The sequence below is a fragment of the Ursus arctos genome, unplaced genomic scaffold, assembly GCF_023065955.2.
Source record: "Ursus arctos isolate Adak ecotype North America unplaced genomic scaffold, UrsArc2.0 scaffold_19, whole genome shotgun sequence".
Taxonomy (NCBI): Eukaryota; Metazoa; Chordata; class Mammalia; order Carnivora; family Ursidae; genus Ursus; species Ursus arctos.
Window position 1 is genome coordinate 34,311,000 of NW_026622863.1, and position 25,537 is coordinate 34,336,536.

Sequence of the window (25,537 nt, forward strand, 5' to 3'; positions counted from 1 at the left end):
GGATATGCATGCCTCAGTCTGAAAAATACAATTTTATATAATTGTTAGAAAAGGGATTGCTTTCTTGTTAGCTTGGCAGAATAAGGTGACATCAACCTTATATATATCATAGTTGCCATAAATGCCTATGGTGTGCCAGACATTGTGCTATTTGATTAATATTGTGGCCACCTGTAGGGGTAGAATGGACTCCTATCCCAAATTCAGTTTGATGTTGACTGATGACAGCACACACACCAAGAGGGATGAAAAGATTTATTACTTGTGTAATACAGAATTCTGGGGTGAGCAGGGCAGGCATCCTAAGCTGATCTGAAAATGGCTTGTGAGAACAAGGAGAGGAGACTGGTTTGGGGTTTTTACTGTGGTTGGGGAGTGGGGCCTCGGTGAGGGGTGTCAAAGGAGGGAGTACCTGGGCTTTCCATCAGGTTGTGTAGAGGTGAGGCAGCAGCGGAAGGTGAGGGGTGAGCTTAAAAGCTCAGAAAACAGAGCCTGATTATTGGAGTTTGATGTTTGTTATCTTACTGAATTATTATCACACACCAGGAGGAGGGTTCTATCATGATTCACATTTTACACATGAAGAATTGAGGATCAAAAGTGTTAGTTAAGTGACTTGCCCAAAGTCACAAAGTTGGTAGACGTGCTCAATTCAGGCCCAGGGCACTCAGATCTAGGTCTATGCTCTTAGCTACTGCAGACCCATCAGTCATAATACCTAACATAACTTGTTTCTCATTTCAGGCTTTTTTTGGATATGTATGTCTATGTTCTCCCCATTCCAACAGTGAGCTCCAGAAGAGGAGGGACCAAGTCTATTCCATCTTTGTGACTCTCCCAGCCCCAACTAGGACCACTGTGTTCTATAATGGTAGCTCAGTGGCACATGTTAAACTGAATCGAGTTCAAATTATAGTGTTATCCCCAAGGAAAAAAGGAAACATCCAACTAATAGAAATCATTAGAGTATCAATGGCCACCTTTTAATGAGCACTAACCATGTGCCAGGCATGTATTAGGGGCTTCACATAGTACTTCCAAAAAACATGCACAATTAGTGGATTGATGCTGACTTAGAGGGAGGATAAAATTTAACAAGGATAAATGTAGAAATCTGCATTTTGGCTTATACATCAATTACGTAAGTAAAACTTGGGATGGACAAGCTGAAGAGAAGTTTCTGTTAAAAAGAACTTTAAAACATTGTTGACTTGATTGCTTACTAGGTCAAACCAGCCATGCAATGTGACTGGTTCCTTAGAAGTAAATGCATTCTCAAGCTGAATTCATGGAAATTCAGTGTTTGGAGCGAGTGGGATGATAGTCCATTGAATTCCGTACTGGATCTTCAGACTATTATATGTGGTTATGGACTGCAAGTTTTAAGAGGGATATTGATAATCTGAAATTTATGCAGAGAAGAGATCAGAGAGGGGAAACCCTGAGATCTATGCCACCTGAGGGCTGGCTAGAGAAGCTGGGACTCCATTTGGGCCCAAACTAGAGGATACTCGGGGATGGGGATGACTTGCCAACATCTGGAAAGTTATAACTGAAGCCCCACCAGGGATGGACTCTCTTCAGTTCACAAATGTATCCTTAGCACTCAAAAGATACCTCATACAAAAATACAGATTTGATAAAAAAAAAAAAGTACAGATTTGACGTTAAATGAACGAAGGGCTGAATTGCCTAATGGGTATATCTGGTTGATTTCATTTGGTAACAAGGAACAGAGGTGCTTACTTTGCACTTAAATATTGTTCAAGGTTAAGTGGACTTTACTGTAAAGAAACAGGACAACAGTGTCCAGTAGAACTCTCTGTGATGATGGGAATGTTCTTCATTGCGACTGTCTAGTGTGGTAGCCATTAGCCACATACGACTATTGAGCACTTCAGATATCTAAGTGAAACTCTGAATTTTTAATTTTAATCAATTTAAATTTACATTTAAGTCACTAATGGCTGCTATATCGCAGAGCAGATATAGATTTCAAGGACAGGATCTGAAGGGTGGTTCTGGATTATGGGTGTCTCTAAGTGATGGCTTCTGTCAGACTTATTCTCTGCCTTGTTCTCTCCCTCTCTGTTTCTCTCTGTGCTTGTTCTCCGTTCCCTTTTCTCTTTTGAGTTCCTCATAAATGTTCTTTGTGTAGTATTCACCAGCATCTGGCAACTCTCCACTGTGTGTCTTATTTCCAGTTCCTGGTACAGCTCATCTTTATAGAACATCTGGATTGGCTACCTTTGGGTCAGGTGTCTTGTTGAGTCAGTTATGTCTAGGCCTAAGGGTAGGGCCCTGCAGTATGAACACAGCCCAATAAGTAGTAGGACTGTGGGTGAACAGATTCCCCTAGAGAAGGTTGGGGGAGTCTATCGGCAGAGCAAACAGTGATCGGCATTGCTAGTAGAGATAGCGCTTTTGTGGATCTCCAGAGGGCAGTGGAGTTTACAAGAAGGTAGATTGCAACTTATTCTCTGCAGAAGCTCTTTCCCTTTAGGGGGCTTCGAGGATATTGACTCTTCTGGCTATTCTCTTGGTCCTCAGATGATGCTCCTCATCTCCCTATATGTGTGCATCTTGTTTACCCAACTGAGCATTGGGCTTTGAAGTCAGGCTTGGCTTCTACTATTAACCAGGTGGTAATCATGGACAAGCAACTTAATTTCTCTGTGCCTCAGTTTTTTTTTTTAACGGCAAATAAAAATTATATTACTTACTGCATAGGATCCTGGAGGCTTAAGTGATATAAATGATATTATATCATTTTGCTGAATGTTCCAGCCAAATAGTGCTACCACATGATAAACACGTATTACCTTTTAAGAATAAGATGGGAACTCTACTTGTTGTTCTGGATTTTATATTAAGTTTTATCCTACAACTGTTTTGTTGACGTAGGGTTTGACTATCTCACAGGATAACATCTTTCTCTATGATGTATTATTTCCTGATCTTTTTGAGGTTGCAATTCCTTCCTTCATTGTTTCTATCCCTCTTTCCTTCCTTCCTTCCTTCCTTCCTTCCTTCCTTCCTTCCTTCCTTCCTTCTTTCCTTCCTCCCTCCTTTCCTTCCTTCCTTCCTTCCTTCCTTCCTTCCTTCCTTCCTTCCTTCCTTCCTTCCTTCGTCTTTTTGTAACAGCTTTACTGACATATAAAGCAATGCTATACAATTCATTCAAAGCATACATTTCATACTGTTTTGATTATTTTAGCTTTGTAGTATACCTTGAGATGTGGAATTGTGATACCTCCAGCTTTGTATTTCTTTCTCAAGGTGAAAGGGAGTGGGAGATACAGGCTTCCAATTATGGAATGAATAAGTCACAGGAATAAAAGGCATAGCATAAGGAATATAGTCAATGACAGGGTAATAGTGTTGTATGGTGACAGATGGTAGCTACACTGGTAAGCAAAGCATGTTTAAACTTGTTGAATTACTATGTTGTACACCCAAAACTAAGGTAACATCATGTGTCAACTACACTCAAATAAAAAAAAAAAAAACGAATGGCTTTAGTATATTCACAGGGTTTTGCATCCCATCACCATGATCAGTTTTAGAATATTCCTTTTTTAATTTATTTTTTTATTATTATGATATGTTAGTCACCATACAGTACATCATTAGCTTTTGCTGTAGTGTTCCATGATTCATTGTTTGCATATAACACCCAGTGCTCCATGCAATATGTGCCCTCCTTAATACCCTTCACCGGGCTAGCTCATCCCCCCACCCCCTCCCCTCTAAAACCCTTGGTTTGTTTCCCAGAGTCCATAGTCTCTCATGGTTCATCTCCCCCTCTGAATCCCCCCCTTCATTTTTCCCTTCCTTCTAATGCCCTCCATGTTATTCCTTATGTTCCACATATAAGTGAAACCATATAATTGTCTTTCTCTGCTTGATTTATTTCACTTAGTATAATCTCCTCCAGTTCCATCCATGTTGATGCAAATGTTGGGTAATCATCCTTTCTGATGGCTGAGTAATACTCCATGGTATGTATGGACCACATCTTCTTTATCCATTCATCTGTTGAAGGGCATCTCGGTTCCAACGTTTCTATCACTCCAAAAAGAAACCCTGCACCCATTAGCAGTCTCTCTCATTATGGACTGAGTATTTGTGTTTCCTGCATATTCATATGTTGAAGCCCTAATTCCCAATGTCATGGTATTTGGAGATGAGGCCTTTGGGAAGTTATTAGGTTTAGATAACGTCTTGAGGGTGGAACTGCCATGATGGGATTAGTGTCCTTATAAGAAGGAAAAGATACTAGAACTTGCTGTCTATCTCTCTGTTTGTATATATCAAGGAAGGTCATGTGAGGACATAACCCGGAAGAGGGTCCTCGCTAAGAGCTCGACCCTGCTGGCACCCTGATCTTGGACCTCCAACCTCTAGAAGTGTGAGAAAAAAATGTCTGTTGTTTAAGCCACCCACTCTGTGATATTTTTGTTGTAGTGACTCAAACTGACTGACACCCCATGTCCCCTCACCCATCCCCCACCCCTGTGCATGGCATCTAGTAATCTACTTTCTGACTCGATGGATTTGCCTATTTTGGAAATTTCACATAAATGGAATCGTCATATGTGGACTTTGTGACTGCCTTCTTAGCATGATGTTTTCAAGTGTCATCCATGTTGTAGCACGTGTCAATGCTTCATTCCTCTTTGTTGCTGAATATTATTCCATTTATGGATTTATCACATGCTGTTTATCCATTCATCAGCTGATGGGCATTTGGGTTGTTTCTGCCTTTTTGCTATTGTGAGTAATGCTGCTATGAATAATTGTGTGCAAGTATTTGTTTGAACATCTGATTCTAGCTCCTGTTGGTAGATACCTAAGAGTGGAATTGCTGGGTCATATCATAACTCTGTGTTTAATATTTTGAGGACTTGCCACAGTGTTCTCCGCAGTGGCTGCTCCATTTTACATTCCCACCAGCAGTGTCTTGTTTCTTTCTTTGACTTATTATTACCTCCACCTGCCAGCTCATTTGTAAATAGGGACCTCATGGTCTATTATTGATAAATGTTTATTTAAAAAACCAAGTAAAGTGAAATCTAGCTTCCTTTGAAAAATTCCTGGCACATACTCAGATAATTGTGTTTTACTGAAGAAACAAAACAAAATAAAGCAAAACAAAAATAGATTGGGTGGGGAGGCAGCAAATGTTAGCCGTTACTGTTAGGTTTACCTAGACTCTAAACTCCTTGCCATCAAGGCCTAAGCCTTTTTTACCTACATTTCCTTCATGGGATTTAGCAAGGGATTGGGATAAATGTGCATTTATCATTCTTCCATTTGTTCACTTAATATTTCATCTAGGGTTATTGTGTATGCCTTTATAATGGTGTGCAATGAAAAAAAGAGGAAAATCATTTAAATGCCGTAGTCAGTCCACCATTCTACTCAATGAAGGTGGGCCCACAGGCAGTAGATGCACTCAAGCCTGAAACAGTGAATGTAGGCTTGAAACCCGTGGAAATTATTTATGAATAATTTTAAGGGCTTGTCATCCTTTGACAAAAGAAGGGAGATACATGATTCAGGTAGCCAGCTAAGTTGGTGGTGATGGGTTTTCTGACAAAGAAATGGTGGAATTAGTGGAGGGCCAAGAGAAACTTTGAGCAAGGGGGCATGAGAGGAACTGATAGGCTTGACCTCAGAAGACATTGTTGGGAGATTTAAGATTGTAAAGAGCAAGTCTGACTTTTTGTCATTTTGCCCTTACCCTGCTAATAGCCCTGTGTTCCCTTCAAGGAGATGTTGGAACCTGGCAGAAAGTCATAGAAGATAACATCCCTACTTTCGGTGGTGGTGGGGGGGCGGCTTAGGGTCTACTATGGAAAGCAACAAAGTCATATAGCAATTGCAAAACCACATGAAAAAGGAAAAGATAGGTGTGTGCCCAGGGTTGGGAGTAATGCAGAGTAGGGAGAACCTGAAGGGAGGTCAGGTGTATTAGTTTCTTGGGGCTGCCGCAACCAGTTTCCACAAACCAGGGCCTCCAGCAACAGAATTCATTCTCTCACAGTTCTGGAGGCCAGAAGTCTGAAATCAAGGGGCAGGCAGGGTTATACTCCCTCTGAAAGCTCTAGGGGAGAGTCTTTTCTTGCCCCTTCCAGCTTCTGGTGGCTCTAGGCATTTCTTGGCTTATGGTTGTATCACTCCAATCTCTACCTCTGTCTTCATACGGACCCTTCTCCTCCCTGTGTCTCTCCTCTATCTGTCTTTATGGACACGTGTCATTGGATTTAGGGCCCATTCAGATAATCCAGAAAGATGTCATCTCAAGATCTTTTACTTAATTATATCTGCAGGACCCTTTTTCCAAATAAGGCCACATTCACAGTTTCTGGGAATTAGGACGTGAACATATCCTTTGGGGGGCCATCATTCAACCTTCTACATCAGAGGAGGCTCCCTGAATGCAGTAAAACAGTGGTGCTAAATCTTGACGAAATTAGGTACGTGAAAGGGTGGAGAAAGTTCCAGAAAGAAGGGAAGAGAGTGCCAGCGTGTGCAAAGGTCCTGTTGGAAGAGATTCTGTGGTCATTCATGGGTACTGTGATACTCTTGGAATGTAGTTGGTATGTGTGGGGGCACACTGTGGAGTGAGGAGAAGGGAGCAGTTTTGGGCCATAGAAGTAGGCAAGGTCCAGATGTCAGGATGACATGGTAAGGAGAACATGTAGACACTACTAAAAAACTTTAAACAGGGAGGTGATGAGCTGATTGGGATTTTAGAAAGACCACCCTGGACTCTGTGAAGGGTGGGATGCAGCAAGGCTGGTGGCAGAGAAACTAGTTAGTAAAACTTCTGTTCGGTAAATGCACTTTGACTTAAGTCTGCCCTCGCCTTACTTCTATTTGCCTACATTAGATCATGATTTTTGCTGGGCTGTTGGATGCAATTTAACATGCTAAGCCAATCTATTTACTTGTAATGCTCATCACTAATAGGAAACAAGATGCTGGCCTCACAGGGGAAGCTGGCTCGGCTCAGTTAACAAAGTCCTTTGCATTGATGATGAAAGATTGTAAATAGATTGAGCAGGTTGATGGTGTCAGTTCCAATTTGTTGAGCCACCGAATCATGTTGTCAACAATTAGCATCTACAAAATATGAACACATATACATCACCCTTTCAGTAAAAGAATGAGGAACTCTGGCTGTTGCTCTGGATTTGCCACAAAATTCTTCCTTATCACTGCTTTGTAGTTGCTGCTGAACTTAGGTTTGAATAATTTAAGAATATTTACTGAGCCCCTTCTAGTCAGGCACTGTGCAGGGTGTCCAGAATGCAAGCAGGGAGGCAAGTCAACAGCCTGTGCTCCAGGGAGCTCATAGTCTAGAGAGGAACAGACAAGCAGACAATGATAAGGCAGTGGGGGTCGGTAAATTCTGTACTAGTGGAAAGTGGGGGCGCTTTGCATCACCTAAACATCCTGCAACAGGGGCACAAAAGGGGAGGCTTGCAGAGGCCTTCTCTGTTTCTGTTTCATGCTACAGTGCTTGACTGACTTGCAGTTGACAGATTCCATGGTTAAAATCTATCAGTTTTTAGCGACACCCCTGGGTACAGAGCTCCTCTCCTGGGGGTTCTTTAGGTATCCTCTCTGTGCTATACCTCTGCATCCTCTCCTACTGTCCACTCCCTACTCCCTACAGTGGGATTAGCCCCTCCCCCAACCCAGGAGGTTTCTTACAGAGTGGCAGTGGATTTCTTAAGGTCCATATATTCATTTGTTCATTCAGCAAAAGCATGCTGGCTGCTGACTGCTTGCAATGTTCAGTGCCAGGTAGTGGGGTTACTATAGGTACAAATTAGATATGAGTCCTGCCTTTAAGATGCTTACATTCATGCCACTCAAAGCAAGGGTAGTCCATGGAGAGGTAGTAATAAGTCAGGGTGACATTTCACTGGCAAGTGGCATTGCTGTCACTTGGAAGGGCCTTTGGTTGGTGTGGCAGTGTTGGGAAAAGCAAGGCAGGAGGAGAAAACATTGAAGCTATGCTTTGAAGGGTTTGAGTAGGTGGAGGTGGTCAGTGCTCACGCTGACCTGATTCCTGGTCTGGAATCAGACTGCCTGGGTTCAGACCTTAGCCCCAACACATGCTACCATGAGATTTTGGGCAAAGGTCCTCCCTCACCTGCCTGAGCTGCAGATTCTCATTGGTGAGATGGGATATGAATTGCTCACCTGCCTATTGATGCTGTGGAGACTTAGGCATTTGCATGTAGTTTTCTGGGCACAGGGCCCAGCATGGAGTAAGCACTCAATTAATACCAGCTGTTATTGCTCTTAACCAATCCTTGTGAGAGGAGGGACTTTCCCGACACCGTTTGCTTTGAAAGGGCACCTAGGACCATATATTACGATTGGAGATTGGAATGGAGGGTTTGGTGGACTATTTCTCTAAATTGTAAACTTGCCCTGTAGCAAGAAGGGGGAAAAGGTGAGCCAGTCCCACGTCCAAAGCCCTTTTATAGGTACTTTATTTTTTCCTGGCTCTTGGGCTGGGTTTTCTGCCTGTTATTATGAAAACATGGACTGGAATATCTCTAGCCGAGAGGTCCAGAGCCCATGGGAACTGTCAAAACTGGGATTGAAACATAAATATGAAATGACAGGCAGCTTCATGTGCTGTTATTAAACTTCACAGCTAGAATTTTTAAGAGCAAATTATCATGTAAAAATATTCTTGTTATGTTAAACTGGAAATGAAAATAACTTATTTATTTGCTTAGATCAAATCGTTGGAAGCAAAGTTAGGCTGTATTTTTTTTTCCTGCCAAATGCTTTGATGCATTCCTTTAACCAAATGGTTTAAATATGAATGTTAGTTAAGATGCATCAACCACAGTGAGGTTATCAGCCTCCTAAGGATTGTGTCCTTTCAAATGGTTCAGTGAATAGAAATTTAGAACAGGAGTCAGAGGATTCAATGTTTTTGGCATTCAACCAAGAGAATAATTTCCTCACAGGTAGTATGGGTAAGCTATAGATGATTGAGAAATGGGCTTATTTATGTGAATTTAGGCACCCCCTTTGTGTACCATAGTCTTCAGGAGCCTGTGTGGGTGTTACCAGGATCTGGGACTCACCTTGATGGCCACCAGATGTCACTGTTGAGTCACAGAAGGACAGGCAGAGGTGCTGAGCATCCTTCCAGGGGAGGACTTTTAGGAAAACTTCACCTGGCCAAACAGCTCCTTCTGTTCTTCCTCCCACCCTCCCTCCCTCTCTTTTTATTTCTTTCTTTCTTCCTTCCCTTCCCTTCCCTTCCCTTCTCTCTCTTTTTAAATACCTCTCAAGATCAGGAGTCCAGGGCAAACTTAAGTCAGAAGAATACGTAAGAGTATGGAAGAAAATTAGAATATTAGGGCAGTGGGAAAATAAATGGAGTATTTGCTCCTCTGTATTCTAGAGATTGTCCTTGTCATTCAGTCACTTTTGCATGCCTGGTCTCTCCCCATTCCCAGCCCACAACTAGGCAGTAAGTGCACTGAACTGGTTAGACTTGGCAAAGTCACAGAATGTCAGAGCAGGAAGGGCTTTTAAGGGTCATCTAGCAAATGCCTCAAGTGGAGGGACACTAAGAGGGAACTCAATCACCCCAGGTCACAGTTACCTTTAAACTGAGAATCTCTCAAAAGGCAAATGAAGGTATAGGACATTGGTTCTCAAAGTGTGGTCTCTGGGCCAGCAGCATTACTAACTGCTGGGAACTTAGGAGAAAAGCAAATTCTTGGGCTCTATGCCAGATCTATTGAATCAGAAAGCCTAAGTTGGGAATCAGCAATGTGTTTTTTTTAACAAGTCCCCTAGAGGATTCTGATTGGACTGAAGTATAAGATCTATCAATAGGAGTAGGAGGGCTCTAGTTCCTCCTTCCTTGTGCTATAAGCATCTCTCCAGGCTCTGGGCTCTAAGTGCAGCCAATTCTCAGCTTCTCATTGGAACTTGACCTCATCTACACATTCCCTGAGAGTTAAATGTATTATCATGAAAACATAAATCTGAATAACAATGATCAGTGGATAATTTTAAAATTCTCAATCTCTAAGAAAATTTTTGCCAAAACATTCCAATCCCAAGGGTATATATATGCTTTGTTTTACAAAGCTCTTAGTATTTTCATTTGCCTTTCACTTTTCTTTTTTCCATTCCAGGAGAGAGAAGTTAGTGTTGTTAAGCATCTATGTGCTTCCACGTATTCTTGGAGTTTTCATGAGAAGTCCCGCAGAAGAGAGTTCCATCATCACCATATTTTTTATAAGCAAGAAATGGCCAAGGTCACACTAGTGAGGAAGCGTGTAGACAGGGAAGATTTCAATGGCTCTGCTTCAAGTTAATGGAGCTTTATTTCCCTCCCAGCCTCTCTTTGCATTTTAAATGGACCTTCAAGTCCCAGAACGGAGGCGTGTAAGAATTCCAGATATCCCTGCTGGAATGTGAGGACAGAGATTTCTAGGGGGTAAGAGACATTAAAGAAAAGAGCCCCTTTGATTCCCTACAAGGTGCACCCCTGTAAGATATCTTCTACCGCCCATCTTCTGTGCTTGAAAAACAGTTATATCCTGGTTGGGTCTCCCACAGAGAGGAATATTCTTTAGCTTCAGCCCCCACTTCATGACATCTTTTTTCATATATGTTCAGGACTGCTTGCTCTTCTTTGCCATGTGTTCTTCTAGGGTTTAACCTCAAGCTAGATTAATCAAACATATCCTCTCACAGACAAGGTTAGACTGGCTTCCCCACAATTTCTAGCGGTCTCCTATCTTCCCTTGTTTGTATATAGGGAAAAAAAATACTCGTTCATCTATTTTTGCTACTGTAGTTCTTAGGAAAAGCCTGATCCACGCAATGGTTTGGCGTGCACTAGGAAACTACTACTTAACCCTTGTCTTGCCTTTTCAAGGTCTACCTTGTATTTTCTTACAGCAGAAGCTATGGAGGGATTGTGATGAAGTTGTGGAGATAAAGGTAGATGCACAGTAATGACTTCCAGCCTCTGCTGTCATTAGCTTTTCCTCCCTAGCAGACACATCTTTAGAGTTCTAGAACATTTATGTTGTTTTATGCTTCATCTCATTTTTAGGCTTTCCTCTTTTTCTGTGCTATTTCTTTGTGATATAAGACTTAATTCTGCTTTTTCATTTTTGAGCACGAATTTCATTTCCCTTTACGTTTAGGCATCCACTCAGCCTAACTTATCGGTGTGGTTTATTCTGCTGGGAGAACTGATTGCTCATGAGAACACTGTTCTCTTTGCCTTTTTCTCATTTGTTATTCTTTAAGTGTGGACTTTGGAGTCAGGCATGCTTGTCTCAAATCTTCACTTTGCTTCTTGCTGGGTTGTATGAACTTGGGTGAGTAACTTCACCTCTCAGAGTCTCACCAGAACCAAGCCAGGCTCAAGAACACACGTTCAGACCCTGGACCACTGGGTCCTGGTGATGCCACAGGATCGCTGCAGGGTGTTGTGTGGGTGACACAAGGAGGATGGACTCCTGTTCTCCCCAGGAGGCTGGCATCTGAGGGGCCTGGGGCAATTTCTCTGGGGTGCATCAGAAGTGATGGTAACCAAGTGCAGGAATGCTGCTGCCCCAGGGTGGGACTATTCCTGGCCCAGCCATTTCCTTCCTCTCTAGTTCTCCAGCATGAGTCCCATTAAGTCCCCTCCCACTCTCTCACCCATCTCCATCCATTTCTTTCCCCAGAATTTGCTTGGACTTGGGACCCTGATGGGCAGGGAAAGTAACTGGTTAGACTCCAGACAGCTCACCTGCTGTGTTGTGCTCCCTAAAAGCATTTCCTCTTTTGGTTGCCTTCAAGTGGTGTCCTGACAGAATCAACCTAAAAACATGAAAGTATATACATTTATTCCAAGATACTTTCAGTTGGAAAGCACTGCCAGCAGAAATCACCTTGTTGGGTCTTGCTGTTTTTCTTACCAGCCCATGCATTTGAGTGGAGGTAGGCACCTTAGTGTATTTGTCTTACTGTTCCTTGCCTAAGTGTAGTGGTAGGTGCTTAACAAATACCAACTGAATGGCTGATGAAGGTAAAGACCTGGTTTCTGGGCTTGGCTTATGTGATCTTGGGCAAGTCACTCAATTCTCCGAGTCCGTTTTGTAGATAATTGACAATTATCCCTGAGTTTTAGATCAAACTCTCTAAGAATAACCTCTGACATGTAGATTCCAGTGACTTATTAAGGAAGTGGTCCTATCTAGGAGGTAGGTGGTGAGCAGTAAAGGACAGGGAGGAAGCAGAGCAAGGGTATGATCACAAGCAAAGTCTTGCAGAGGGAAGCTCTAGCCTAATCCTGCAAGGAAACTCTTGAGTATGGGTTAAGCCTCCTAGTCCTCTCTGAAGCAAGGGGGATGGGAGTTTCATACTCCTGTACCTCAGTGACTGGCTAGGAACGGGGATGGGAAGGGGCAATGTAAATTCCCAGACACTTCCAGTTCTCTACCCAACTGGGCAGAATGGTCCCCAGTGGCTTGAGGGAAGTTCTCCAAAACAGCTGCAGTCTGTGTGTAAGAGTAGAAGGGTGGGGTGCTGACATTACGCTACATCCTACCTCATTTGCATTTCCAATACATTGGTATCAGATGAGAAAATATGTGGAAATGCTTGAAAACAGTAATGTTCCATTCCAAAGTAAATGGTGGTTTTTATATTCGGTGAATTTTTTTTTTTTTTTTTTTTTTTAAAAGAGAGTCTCAGGCATCTAGAAAGACCCAGAAAAAGGATGTTCGTGTTAATCGCACATTCTGGTTCATAAAACGTCGCCTTTAGATAAAATTTCATGTCCTTTGAGAACTGGTAATCCAATGCCAGTTTTCAAAGAATTGTAATTTAAATTAACACTACAACTACAGGCAAGACAATTTAATCTCTGTTTGATGCTTCAGAAGGCATTTCCCAATCTTGTAAGGCCTCAGGGTCGTGATTATCATTGCACAGTAGACAGACACCACTGCAGTTAACAGACTGGCTAGGGGAGTGGGGACATGACATCTCTCTGTTTTGTAATGGGAGAGGTGCTGGCTGTTGCTGTATTTACAAATGGATAAATGTTGGAGTGCTGACAATTTTTTGGGCCCAAAGCTTTGATTTCCTTTAATTGTTTGGCTGAGATGGGCCAAGACAGGGACTCTTACCTGACTTAATTAGATAATCTCAACTATAAAGACATAGACTCTGTGACATGGGTAAACAGAATTTTGCTTAGCAGTTTCTTGCCATGTCCCTAACAAAAGCTTCAGGGTAGTTGTGTCCTAACACACGCATTGCCTCCTCCATCACACAATGGTTATGTTTGAGTTGTCATTTTAGTTGTTATTTTACATTGTATAGGGAACAATATATTTCCCTAGGCCTGGAGGGGGGGGCAAGGTGGGGTTTTTCTTGATGGACTCTTCTGTGAACTTGTCAATTGCCACATTTGACCATAATTGTTCAAAATACCCTTCCCTTCCACTACCAGCCATTTGAAACCACATTATTGATGCATTTTTGAGATCCTGCCCCTTCTCCTGTATTGCAATAGGCATATATGGGTATGCAAGAAAAATGTAAAACCCCCAAATCTGGGGGAAAATATGAAGAGGAAAAGAGAAGAAATATCTAGAGCCACTTAGGAATGGGGGGCAGAGAAGGGACAAGAAAAGGGAAAACCCAATATTGGACCCATTTATGTGTCGTGAAGAAGAGGGATGCTCCTGTGTAATATTCCAAGATTTCTTGAGCTTTTATAATTGCCGTTTGTTGTTTTCATTATTTTCTTTTTATTTCCTTGTCGTGAGTGGCTGGCAGTAAAACCAATGCATTTACTGACTTATTCATGAGACATTTGCCGTACACTTTCTGTAGGTCAGGTACTGTGCTGGGCTCTGAGGCTGTGGTAATAACTTAGACCTGGCCCTGTCTTCAAAACCCTGAGGAAATCAGAGTTGAGAGGGGTGGTGGATACATTAACACCCAAGGACAGTGAGCCTTGCCCATCAGAGGGAAAAGCCAAGGGCTATGAGACCGTAGAGGAGGGGGCCAAATGGAAGAGAGGGAGAGATGTTCTCTTACACAGCAACCCTAGTGGGTGAAGACCCTAGCCCTAGAAAGCAGGGAACAGAGAGCCAGCTGACTCCTTGAGGCATCTAGAAATGTTCATGGACAGAAACACAGCTCTGGCTGTTGCCTGGGAGAGAACCAGTAGAAATCTCCTTGTAGGAAGTCCTGATGAGATCATGTGACTTGAAGAGGCAGTGCTATTCTAGTGAGAGGCAGATTATACAATGGACAATGATAATGGCCAGACTACATATACAAATAGAACCCAATTACAATCTCTGTAGCAATTGGCCCCAAATAGCTAGGAATTGATCAATGCCTCCCTAATTTTGCCCCAGTTTCCAACTTAGGACCAAACAGAGAAAGTCAAATCTGCTCCCCTAACCAATTGCATAGGATGCCCTGTTTCATTACACACCCATAGCTTTTCCAGGCCAACAGCCTGCAATCAGAGCATAGCCAAAGTCTTCCCATTTTTCACTATAAAGCTTTTCTGCTGCCCTGCCTGCCTCTGAGTTTCTGCCAAATGCAAGTGATGGTGGCTGACTCCCTGGCTATAGCAAGCTCTTCTTGGTTCTCATCTGAGTGGTCTTTGTTTATTTCTAGTTTTTGATCAAGGGCATATCAAAGCGTGAACACAAGTGCTGACGTTCACTAACCGCTCAATAAATGTTATCTCCTGATGGGGCACCCCCACCATCCCAGTGACATGCCTGGAAAGCTCCCTGTTTTCTTCCAAGTTGTCAACTACCCTGGCTGAAGTGGAATGGAACTTTATAAAGTCTGTTACACTCATGCTAGGGAAGGACATCTGCAGCCCTGAGGGGACAGAGAGTTTGATGGGATAGCAGGTGAACTGCATCAGCAGGGACTGGACCGTGCTCCAGTACCATGCACAACAGCTCAAAGGCACTTTCAAGAGCTGTACAGAGAAGACCAAGGAGGGGAAAAGGATGCCTTTCAAAGGCAGACATCTGGTTCCAAGTCAGCAGTGTTTCTTCCTCCTCCAAGTGTGCTTTGTTATAATAAAGTTTCCGATGAGCTGTGTACAAATCACACTTCTATAATTCGGGTCCTACTTCCCCTATGATTTACACTTTCATTTAAGTGCTGATTTATCATCATTTCTTCCCCTGGCAACCATCCTTATGACTTGCCTCTTAATTCTAGACTCCCTGGCAGATAATTAATGAGCTCTTAATACGGCTTATGGGCACCAGAGGGAACGCACTATTTAAAGATTCCTTTTTTTTTTTTTTTTTTTTGTAAAGTGAAGAATCCCTTTGTCAAGCAAAAAACAAAACAAAACAAAAACCCAGAAAAACCCAAAACAACAACAACAACAACAACAAACCCCACACATATCACATGCATTTGGTAAATGTTGCCCTTTTGAACTTGTGGACTGTTTAAAGGCAGTTCAAGAAGTTTGGTTGAATTGAGACATGATACTTTAGAGGTTTAGCTACCAGCCATCCCTAAAAGTATTCAGGGTAGGAAAGAGGGTCTTATTAAAACTTTTAATTGACTAATTGATATTCTTTTCTTCACTTGTTAAAAAAATATTTATTGAACACTTACTCTGTGCTAGGCCGCACGCTAGGCACTGGAGATACAATGGTGAGCAAGACACACATGGCTTTTGTGCTTGTGGTGCTGCTCACAGCCTGTTGAGGGAGACAGATAGTGAGCAAATAATTGTTCCACTACACTTTTGATAAATGCTACCAAGGGACCAAAGTGGGAGGCTGATGAGGCCTGAGCTAGATTGCAGAGTGAGAGGGACCAGGGAATTGATATTTAAACTGAGCTTCAAGGATGAGTTAGAATTAACCCAGGGATAGGGCACTCCAGGCAGAACAAAATATACAAAGATCCTGAGGAGAGAAAGAGCCCAGCCTTTTTGAGGGATTGGGAAAAGCACTCTGAGTGGAGGAGAGTGATGGAGGTAGAGAGCAGGAGAGGATAAGCCTGTCAAATAAATGTGGGCACCATGGTGGCAGTTGTTATGGACTAAGTGTTTTGAATTGTATCCTTAGAGCAATGAAGAAATTATTAAGAGTTCCAGGCAGGGAAGTGACATGCTCAGATGTCCCTTTTAGAGACAGAATTTTGTGTCCCCTATGGGGAATGGATTGGATGAGATAAGGAAGGGATCAGGAGGACCTGTCAGGAGCCCATGGCCTTTGTCTGGGATAAAAGAAGTGGTGTTCAGTAGTTGTTTCCATCAAGCACAACCCACAGGAGAACAGGGTAGTGAGTGTTAGGGTTTGACTCAGTCCATTTCACAAAAGAGAGAAGAGAGATGCGTTAGTTCAAGAGCAGTTAGCAGACTGCCTCCTCCCAACAACAGGGGCCCACTGCTGAGTGCAGCATCTTCATTCCAGCCCTTGGCACTACCCCAGGTCAGTCCTAGCTTCCCCAAGGCAGGCACAGATGCAGGCATCGCTGACAGCTGCTCTGATGTCCAGCCAGCAGGCTTTAGAGAGAGGGCTTTCCTCAAGAGCTGACTTGGAACTGGGATCAGGATGATGGTCTCTGTACCTGGGCTTGATAAGGAGATTCTTCCTGATGCAGTCCCCAGTCTTCAGGGGAGTGTTTAAATGTCCAGGGCCCCCAGAGCTTATCTTCATGGCCCTTCCATCAGCCACCAGCCAGGAAGGAGTTCTTAAATATCAGTGGGCAAAGCAGTCTTTGGGTGGGGGGTGGGGGGAAGCTTCCCCAAAAGGTAGGTTCTTGGGCCCTATTTCCAGGGATTCTCTTTCTGGTTTGTGTCTTGGAAATCTGCATTTCTTAATAGGCTATACACATCCCTTCCCCATCATTTCTAATTCAGGTGACTTTTAAATCACTTTAAAACTCTGGGATCCTTTGTCCAGCAGCTCAGGCCTCCAGGATGCGGGCTTGCCTGAACTCAGCAAAACAGGGCCTCTCATTCCAGGCAGTCACTAATGCTTCAGAAGTTCAAGAGACTGGGTGGGATTCATGAAATGGGGGATGGCTTCAGAGCCAAGACTGAACCTTCCTGCTCCCCCAGATTGCCTAATTCTGAGACTTGTCAGGTGGTTTATAAACCTGCCCATTATTCTCCAGAGATTCTGATTCAGTGTGGCCGGACTAGCAGGAAGCTTGTGACTTTAGCAAGTACCTTAGATACTTGCTAAAGTACAGGTTGGAGACCTTAGTTCTGGAGGCTTATGGACAGGTCTGGCCTTCAGGCCCACAGCGAGCCCCAGGTATTCTCTGCGGACCTCCAGCATCCCCAGGTGTCCTCAGGTCCTTTGGTTCTGAGAATTTTGCTGGACCCTGGGCGGGGTCTGATACATCCTCTGGCTTTGCAGCCAAGCCCAGGGAAGGACCAGTGGAGGCAGCCATTTCAGGCTCGGGATACCCAGCTGAAATATATTATCCGTTGCTGAGGCCCATCCCCACAACAGCTTCTGCAAACCTGAGAAGTGAATAGTTTCAAGTATATACACAGTGGAGTCTGGCAAATCTGAAATCTACAGGCAGGCTGTGGGACTGCATTCTCTTGGGGAGCAGCTAATGCTGTAATGCATTGGTGGGATTTCTTTTTCCTCTGACAAACTTCAGTTTTGCTTTTAAGGCCTTTCAACTGACTGGATGACATCTACCCAGATCATTGAGGATACTCCCTTTTACTTAAAGTCAAACTGATTTCGGATGTTAAATATATGTACAAAATATTTTTGCAGCAACATCTAGACTGTTGTTTAATTGAATACCTATAGCCTAGCCAGGGTTGACACATCATAAGGGAGCTTGAAATAAGGCCCATATTTTGGGTTGAGACTGGTGTTTTAGGAGAGTGTGGGCCAGGTTAGAAGGAGAAAGTAGAACATGTGAGTAGAGTGCCTTGGGCAGAGACTTGGCAGACCCGGGTAGTCCAGAAGGAAGTGGAACTTCCTGTTAGTGGGTGACAGCCCAGGGAGTAAACTAGGGGGTGAGTGGATGGCTATTGGCTGGCAGGGAAGCAGGCAGGTATTGATAACTGTAATCCTAGGATTCTCCCTCATTATTCCATTGGTTATGTTAATGTTGGTATGGCTTTCTATTGTCCAGAGATGGAAAGTCCAATCTTGATCAATGTCCTGCCTTAGGGATTGGTATCTAGTATTCTAACAAAGATTAAAAGGAGAATGTTGACAGGTAACCTTTTATTTGTGTGTGGAGTTCTCTGAAAAAGTTAGATATCAAAAGAACATATAAACAGCAGAAAAGTAATAAACAAACAAACAAACAAACAAACAAAAAACCCCTTATTCCCCAACTCAAAAGAATAGACCTGAACTTAAAATTTCATGCTGACTGCTGGGTGTTGAGTATTTGCTATGCATCAGGAACTCTGCTAAGCAGTCTGGTTACATTTTCTCATTCAGTATTCTCAACAACCCTCTGATGTAGATATGATGATTTCTTTCATTTAGAAAAAGGGAAAATTGAAGTTCCGAGAGGTTAGGAAACTTCCCCAAGGTCACGTGGTTACTACATGGCAGATCTGGGGCACAAACCCAAGTTGGTCTGACTCTAGAGCCTCTGTTCCCGTCTTACTTCATCTAAAGCCTAGAAGAACCAAAGCTTCAGAAAGATACTAAAAGACAACTAAAAAGAGCTTTTCACTACCATTCGGGAGAGAAAATGGATGAACAGGGGAAGGACTGCTTGGGGGACATTTTAACAGATGAGAGAGAAAGCAGAGTTACTTTATTGTTGTTTGAATTCTGTCTTGTCTACCAGGGAGAATGATCTTGCTATGGGAAAAAAAGTAGAATAAAGGAGAGGGAGTCAGGGCTCAGTGTGGGTGTGAAGATAGGAAGCTATGCACGGTTCATAGACGTGAGCTCAATTCTGCAGGCTTAGATGAAGTTCTACTTGCAGGTCTGTTGGAACTTGGAAGCATGAAATCTATGGTGTTGCTTGTTACGTAGGATACAGAGATGTTACTTTTGAACCTTTCCCTTTCCTTTTGTCTGGTATCTGCTCCTTCTCAAGATATGACACTCGTATTGGAATATTTTTTTTTTCTTTCTCCACATCTGTTCCTTGAAAGCCCTTTGTAATGGGAAGCATATGTCAAACACAAAGGGTATATACACATATATATGGCAAAATTCTTTTTTAAAAAAAGATTTTATTTATTTATTTGTCAGAGAAAGAGAGCACAAGCAAGGGGAGCAGCAGGCAGAGGGAGAAGCAGGCTCTCAGCTGAGCAAGGAGCCCAATGCAGGACTCCATCCCAGGACCCTGAGATCATGACCTGAGCTGAGGGCAGACGCTTAACTGACTGAGTCACCCAGGTGTCCTATGGCAAACTTCTTAATGAGTTAAGGGTTAAAATGTCCCCCCCCCCCCCCATTTGTCCTTCTTGTATGAGCACTACCCCTAAAAGAATGGTGTATAGCAGAAATAATTCATGTAACAAGAAACAAACAATAAGCTTTTATTGCTTCTGTGTCTTGGGCCAGGCCAGGGTAGGCTGGATGGCTCTGCTGATCTTGGCTAGGCTCACTCACATGTCTGGAGGTCCATGGGGGTTTGGCTGCTATAGTCTGGCTTAGGCAGGGTCAAAAAGGTGATATGGCTCTTTTTCATTGGTTTCTCACTCTGCACACTGGTCTAGGCATGTTTTCGTAGTGGTGCTAGAGGCACAAAAGCATAAACAGAAACAATAGACCTGAGTACTTGGAATTAGCACACAGCACCTCTGCTGCATTCTGTTGGCCAAATCAAGTCATAAGTTCAGCCCAGAATCAAGAAGTGGGACGATAGACTCCACCTCTTTAATGAGAGGAAGCAGAAAATTATATGGCAAAGGAGCCATGAATGCAGGTGATCTCCCACAGGTACCTGCTTTGTGCCAAGTGTTGCTTTAGGAGTATAAGGGTAAGCAGTCTTGTCCTTACACTTGGGTTTTCTAGTTTGCTGAGGTCAGTACTGCCAATACTGAGTCATTCCTTGGGCCACAGGTGAAGTTTTGGCTAATGCATGAATTTCTAGTGTGTTCTTAGTCCATGCTGGGCACATCTTTTTTACCATCCTCTACTCATGTGTATACCTGCGGCTAACTATAGCAAATGGTTCTCCAAAGTGGAGAGCAAAAACCCTCTGAGATTTGTCCCAATAAGCATTCCTATTCCTAGCACTTGCTGGCTATTGTCTCATTATTTTTCTTAGAACTGTCAGAGAAGAGGGAGAAAATCCTTGGTGTATATGAGTGGGGCAGGGGAGGTGAGGGTGAGACAGGGGGAATACCAGGAAGATGCAGCGAAAGTCAGTAACTCAGATCTCTTCTTCTTCACAAAGATAGACCCGATGAATCACACCACTGATTCTCCCCTGTGATGTTTCCTTGATTGAAACACAGTTGTTGGCAATCTTCATTCTAATTCCATAAGAATAGCAACCTGATCTGCTTACTTTCTTCTGTATACCAAATGCCTTACATAGTAGGCATTCTTTAAATGTTTGTTTGTTAAGTAGAAAAAGGAGGGGTGATTGAAGACTGACTATAGACAGATTTTGAAGTGTTCAAAGGAGGAGGTAGGTTGTCGTAGATGCTACCAGCCAGTGAATTTGACACTAGTGAACGGTGCAGTGTCAGATGGAATTATTAGACAGCTGGATTATGAGGCGGTGGAAAAGGAAGCTGGGATTGTTGGGAGCCAGAATGGGTTCACCAAGAACTGGTCGTGTTGAACCAATTCTAATTCTTTTATGATTAAATTATGGTACTGTTGTAACAGCCTGGAGGCATGAAGTGCATGATGCCCAGCAAGGCAGCTGGCATAATATTTTATAAAACTCCCATAGTCAACAGGGCGAAACAGGGGTTGGATGAGTTAACAGGTTGATTTACAATTGAATGTTTAACCACATATGAAGATTTTTCTACTAATGTCGATTTTATTTTTTTGAGGGGAAAAGGGAAGTTTCTCCACCAGCACGTTGCAGGGCTCTCTTTTCCTTCTCTTGTTAGAATTTATCAATGGCTGAGATACAGTTGTAGTGGGCAAACCTGTTAAATTTCCAAATGATTGAAAGCTGGAAGGAAGGGGCTTATATATTGGATGACAGAGTAAGGATTCCACATCATGTTGACAGACCAAGATGATGGGCTGAAACTAAAAGATGAATTTGAATAGGAATAAATTGACAGCCGAGAATGGACCTTGAAGAGTAATTTGCAGAGGTATGAGATAGCAGAGCCCCAGCTTAACAACAGCACACAGTCAATTAGAGCTGATTCTGTGACATGGTAAAGAAAAAGCTCTATGCCTAAGCTGAATTAATAGAAGCAGAGAGTTAAGATCAAGGGAGATTATAGTCCCCCTGTCTCCTGAATTTATCAGACCACAGCCATTCAATAAGACATTTAAGCACCTCCCTGTATCAAGGTCTTAGTGGGCACTTTACTTGTTAAATAAATCGGTGTGAGTTACAAGGAATTCCTACCTCCTCACACAGAAGGTTTCAGAAAGCCCCTAGCTTAGAGCTGGGCACTGAGCAGGCACCATACAAACGCCAGGATTCACAGTATGGCCCAAGCTCTTATTTTTAGCCTGCGGAGTCAATTTGCATTTTACTCCTTCACCATTTCTAATCCCAAGCCTCATCTTACAAGTAAATGGATTTATTTGTTTTGAATTTTTTTGTTTTATTAGTCAGCATTCCTGCTCATTTGATAGCATGAGGGCTCTGTGTCTATTCCTGTTTATCCCTTTATCTCTCTTCTTTTTGGACGTTGGTGTCATTCTCTCCTAAGGTAGAGAGCTTGTTCCATATTTTTGTGGGAAATAGAAGGAGCTCAAGATTACATTATTCTTATGGCTCATAGTTTTAGAGCAAGAGAGAGACCTCCTGGTGTTTATGTATCAGAGAAAACTAATTGGTCTGACTTAGGCCTTGTGGTCACTCTGGAACTGGCCACTTCTGAGTGTTCACCCCTATAATGTCAGTAAGGTGTGTATATATGTGTGTTGGCATGGGGGGTTCTTTGAATAGTAATTTTGCCTCATGTAAAGCACATGGAATTTCCCACAGCAAAGAGCAGGAGTACTATACCCAAAGAAATGGGGGAACATATGCTAGAAGGGCAAATATATCTATAACTCTTTTCCTGAAGAAATGGCTAAGGTATTTATGGGTAGGAGGAGGAAGAAGAAATATGGCTGAGGGGCCGCTTCATCTTCAAATGTGCTAATCAGCTCCTGAATTGAAGGAGGAAGAGCAGCCGCCATTCCTTTTGGTCAAGCATTATTTTAAGACTATAGCAGAGGACAGCTTTAGATTCAGGCTGAGGTTTGCTGCTGCCTTCTCCCTGCTTGAGTCTGGGGTTTGTACTCTCCACCTCTCTTTTCCTGTTGTTTGGGTGTGTGAAAGAACATCCTGGGGGACGCCTGACGTCCTCAGGTGAAAATCCTAACGAGGAACATAGTAACAATGCCCTGGTAATTTGCGAGGAAGTCCTGGATCTGTTCTGCTGACAGTCCAGAGAGAAGCAGGAAGAGACACACTCACGTTCAGCTCAGCTCCGTTTCTGTCTCTGCAACCCATGACTGATCATTTTGAAGGCTCCCACAGAGCAAAGAAAAGGGGACTTTTCCAGCCTCACTTTTCCTCGGCTAATGGAGGAGCTGGAGGACCTGTTGTGGGGTTATGTACTCCCTGTGAGTGGATGGGAGCATGGATTTTTGGCTCTAGAGAATCTGCTGCTCAGACTAATTTGCACACCAGGGTCCCTGAGGCCTTTCCAAACCATCGCATCCTCTGCCTCTTGATTACCTGGGCTGACAAGGGAATGCTGTGTGGGCACCCAACAAAGTTGTTAATCTTGATGTCACCTGTTTTGGCTGTGGATTTCACTCTAGGGCTTGAGAGTCATTTTGCAGAAGATATTCAATCCTAATGATGTTTATCATGACTGATATTAGAATGGGTGATATCTGTAAGGCTAGCTGGACTGTAGTTGGAAATTATTTGGTATCAGAAAATTGGCCTTCAATGAAAAGGTCATTGCAGATTATACACAAAATAAGTGAGCCACAGGAGATTTGGAGTGATTATTTGTACTCAAGCTTAGGTCCACAAATGCCATCTTTTTATTTATTTTTTCTTGCCTCCTTGAAAAGCTGTACATCATTTGCCTTTCCATTTATCTGTGAGGTATTAGGAGTGAAAATCCACTGCAGTTTATCTGCTTAAATTCTAAGAACCTATCATACCTCATTGCCCCTAAATTGAGAAGAAAGGTATACAGTCAGGTATTTTTATATTTTTTATTTTAATATAGATTAAACAGGTAGATAAATAATATTCATAGATTCATATAAGTGCATAAAATATATTCAAGGATATACTAATATATATGCATTTAAAAATATACTGCATATATGGAATATATATTTTAAATATATGGCATATATTTTATTTTCTTGCAGCCTTGTGAGATAGCATTATCCTCATTTTTATAAATGAAGAAACCAAAGAAATTAGGCAATTTTCCCAAGCTCATGGGGCAGTAGGGGTTCTCAGATGCTAATAATGGAAACCAATCCTGATTAATTTCAGCAGAAGATAAAATATCAAAATGGTATTGGACAGTAGCATCTCCATGACGGCTGGGGATACATACAGGTCTAGAGACCATACAGCCCGGAATAACACTGCCAATGGCCCCACATCTGCTACCTGAGGTCCAAACCCTGAGATGTGTCCTGCCCACAGAACACCAGAGAGAGAGAGAGAGAGAGAGAGAGAGACAGTGCCTCGGCCACTGCAGCCTCAGAAAGACAGGTGAAGCTGAGGCTGCTGCCTCTGTTAGAATGGGTGCCTCAGGCTCTGCTTCTTTGGCAGACCTGTTTCCATTTCCAAGTTTGGGTGTCTGAATCTGATGGGAGGATTTTTTTTGTTTTTGAAAGGAAAACACATTTATAAATGGGAAAAAGCGGTCTCATACACGAATTCCAAAACTTGGGGAAGTTCAAGGTTATTATGTAGTAAATTGTTAGAGAGGCACTGTATTATAATCAATAACAAAAAAGGACAAATAATATTGGTTGGGGGGAGGGATGTCTGGGTGGCTCGGTTGGGCATCTGCCTTTGGCCCAGGTCGTGATCCCAGAGTCCTGGGGTCAAGTCCCTTATGGGGTTCCTTGCTCAGTGGGGAGACTGTTTCTCCATCTTCCTGGTGCTCCCCCCGCTTGTGCTCTCTCTCTCTCTCCCTCTCTCTCTCTTTCTGACAAATAAATAAAATCTTAAAAAAAAATATTGGTTGGGGGGAACCATGAGAGTTTTGGGCTTGTGACAAAGTGGAACATCACAGGGCATCCTTGCTGAAAACAGATCCACAAGGTAACCACTTAGATGTTTTTAATTTTTTCAACCACACAGGTAGTTCATGAATGTTTTAAAAAAATTAAACATTACAAACATGTCTCAAATGGCCTTGACCATTGTTAGCAGCCCCAAGGGAATTCCTCCATATGAGAAGCCATCACTCTTCTTAGTACAGATCCTTTTAAACCTTTTTGTATGTGTCTTCACCCAAAGCTTCTATCACAGACAATGGGTAGTGTTGTTTTGTGTGTTTCCTTCAGCACCATGTCTTAGAGACCCCTCCATATTGGGACGTCCAGGTTTACCTCATAGTTTATGTACTGTATAGCATTTCATGATATGACCACATACAGCAGCTTCCTCTGACGGTCCTCTGCTGATATACATCTAGGACATCTGTGGTTTTTTGCTATTGCCAACAATGTTCCAGTGAACATTCTTGAACGTGTCTCTTTGTGGACTCTGTGTGTTTCTCCAGGGTGGCTATGAAAAGTGAAATTGCTGAGTCACAGGGGATGCACATTTAAATGTTAATAGATCCTGGCAAATTGCCCTCAAAAGCTCCTGTACGAAATTATGCTCCCACTTGCAGTTTTGAGAGAACCATTTCCCCACATCAATGACATTAGCAGACTTCTTAATTTTTGCCCATGTGAAGTGCTTTTTAATTTGCAAGTCCCTGAGCACTGGTAATGATGAACATCTTTTTGTGTATTTGTTCACTATTTGTATTTCCTCTTTTGTATATCTCTATTCCTATTTCTCTGCATCAGTGTCCTATTGTATTTCATTTGTAGACTTCTGAGGATAGGAATGGTCTATCCTGTCCCCTGTTGTACCTCCCATGCCCATCTCGGTGTGTTATGAAGTAGTTGCCCAAACACTTGTTGAAATGATCCAAGTGAGTCATCAGAACCTTTAACCTAAGCATGACCTTGCACTTTTTTTTTAAAGACACAGTCTGAAATCTCTCTCTTAGAGTGAGCATTAAAGCAGAGTATTAGGCCTTTTATAGAAAAATCAGACCCCAATCACTTTTGCTGATAGACAGTTGTCCTAGAACATGAAGTCAAAGATCTCC

The 25,537-nt window shown here is 42.7% G+C and overlaps 1 long non-coding RNA gene across 1 annotated transcript in view; it reads left to right on the forward strand.

The window, feature by feature from the left end:
• LOC113252541 (uncharacterized) overlaps nt 1-25,537 on the forward strand; it is a 190,131-nt gene that overhangs the window by 69,463 nt on the left and 95,131 nt on the right. The window lies entirely within an intron of this gene.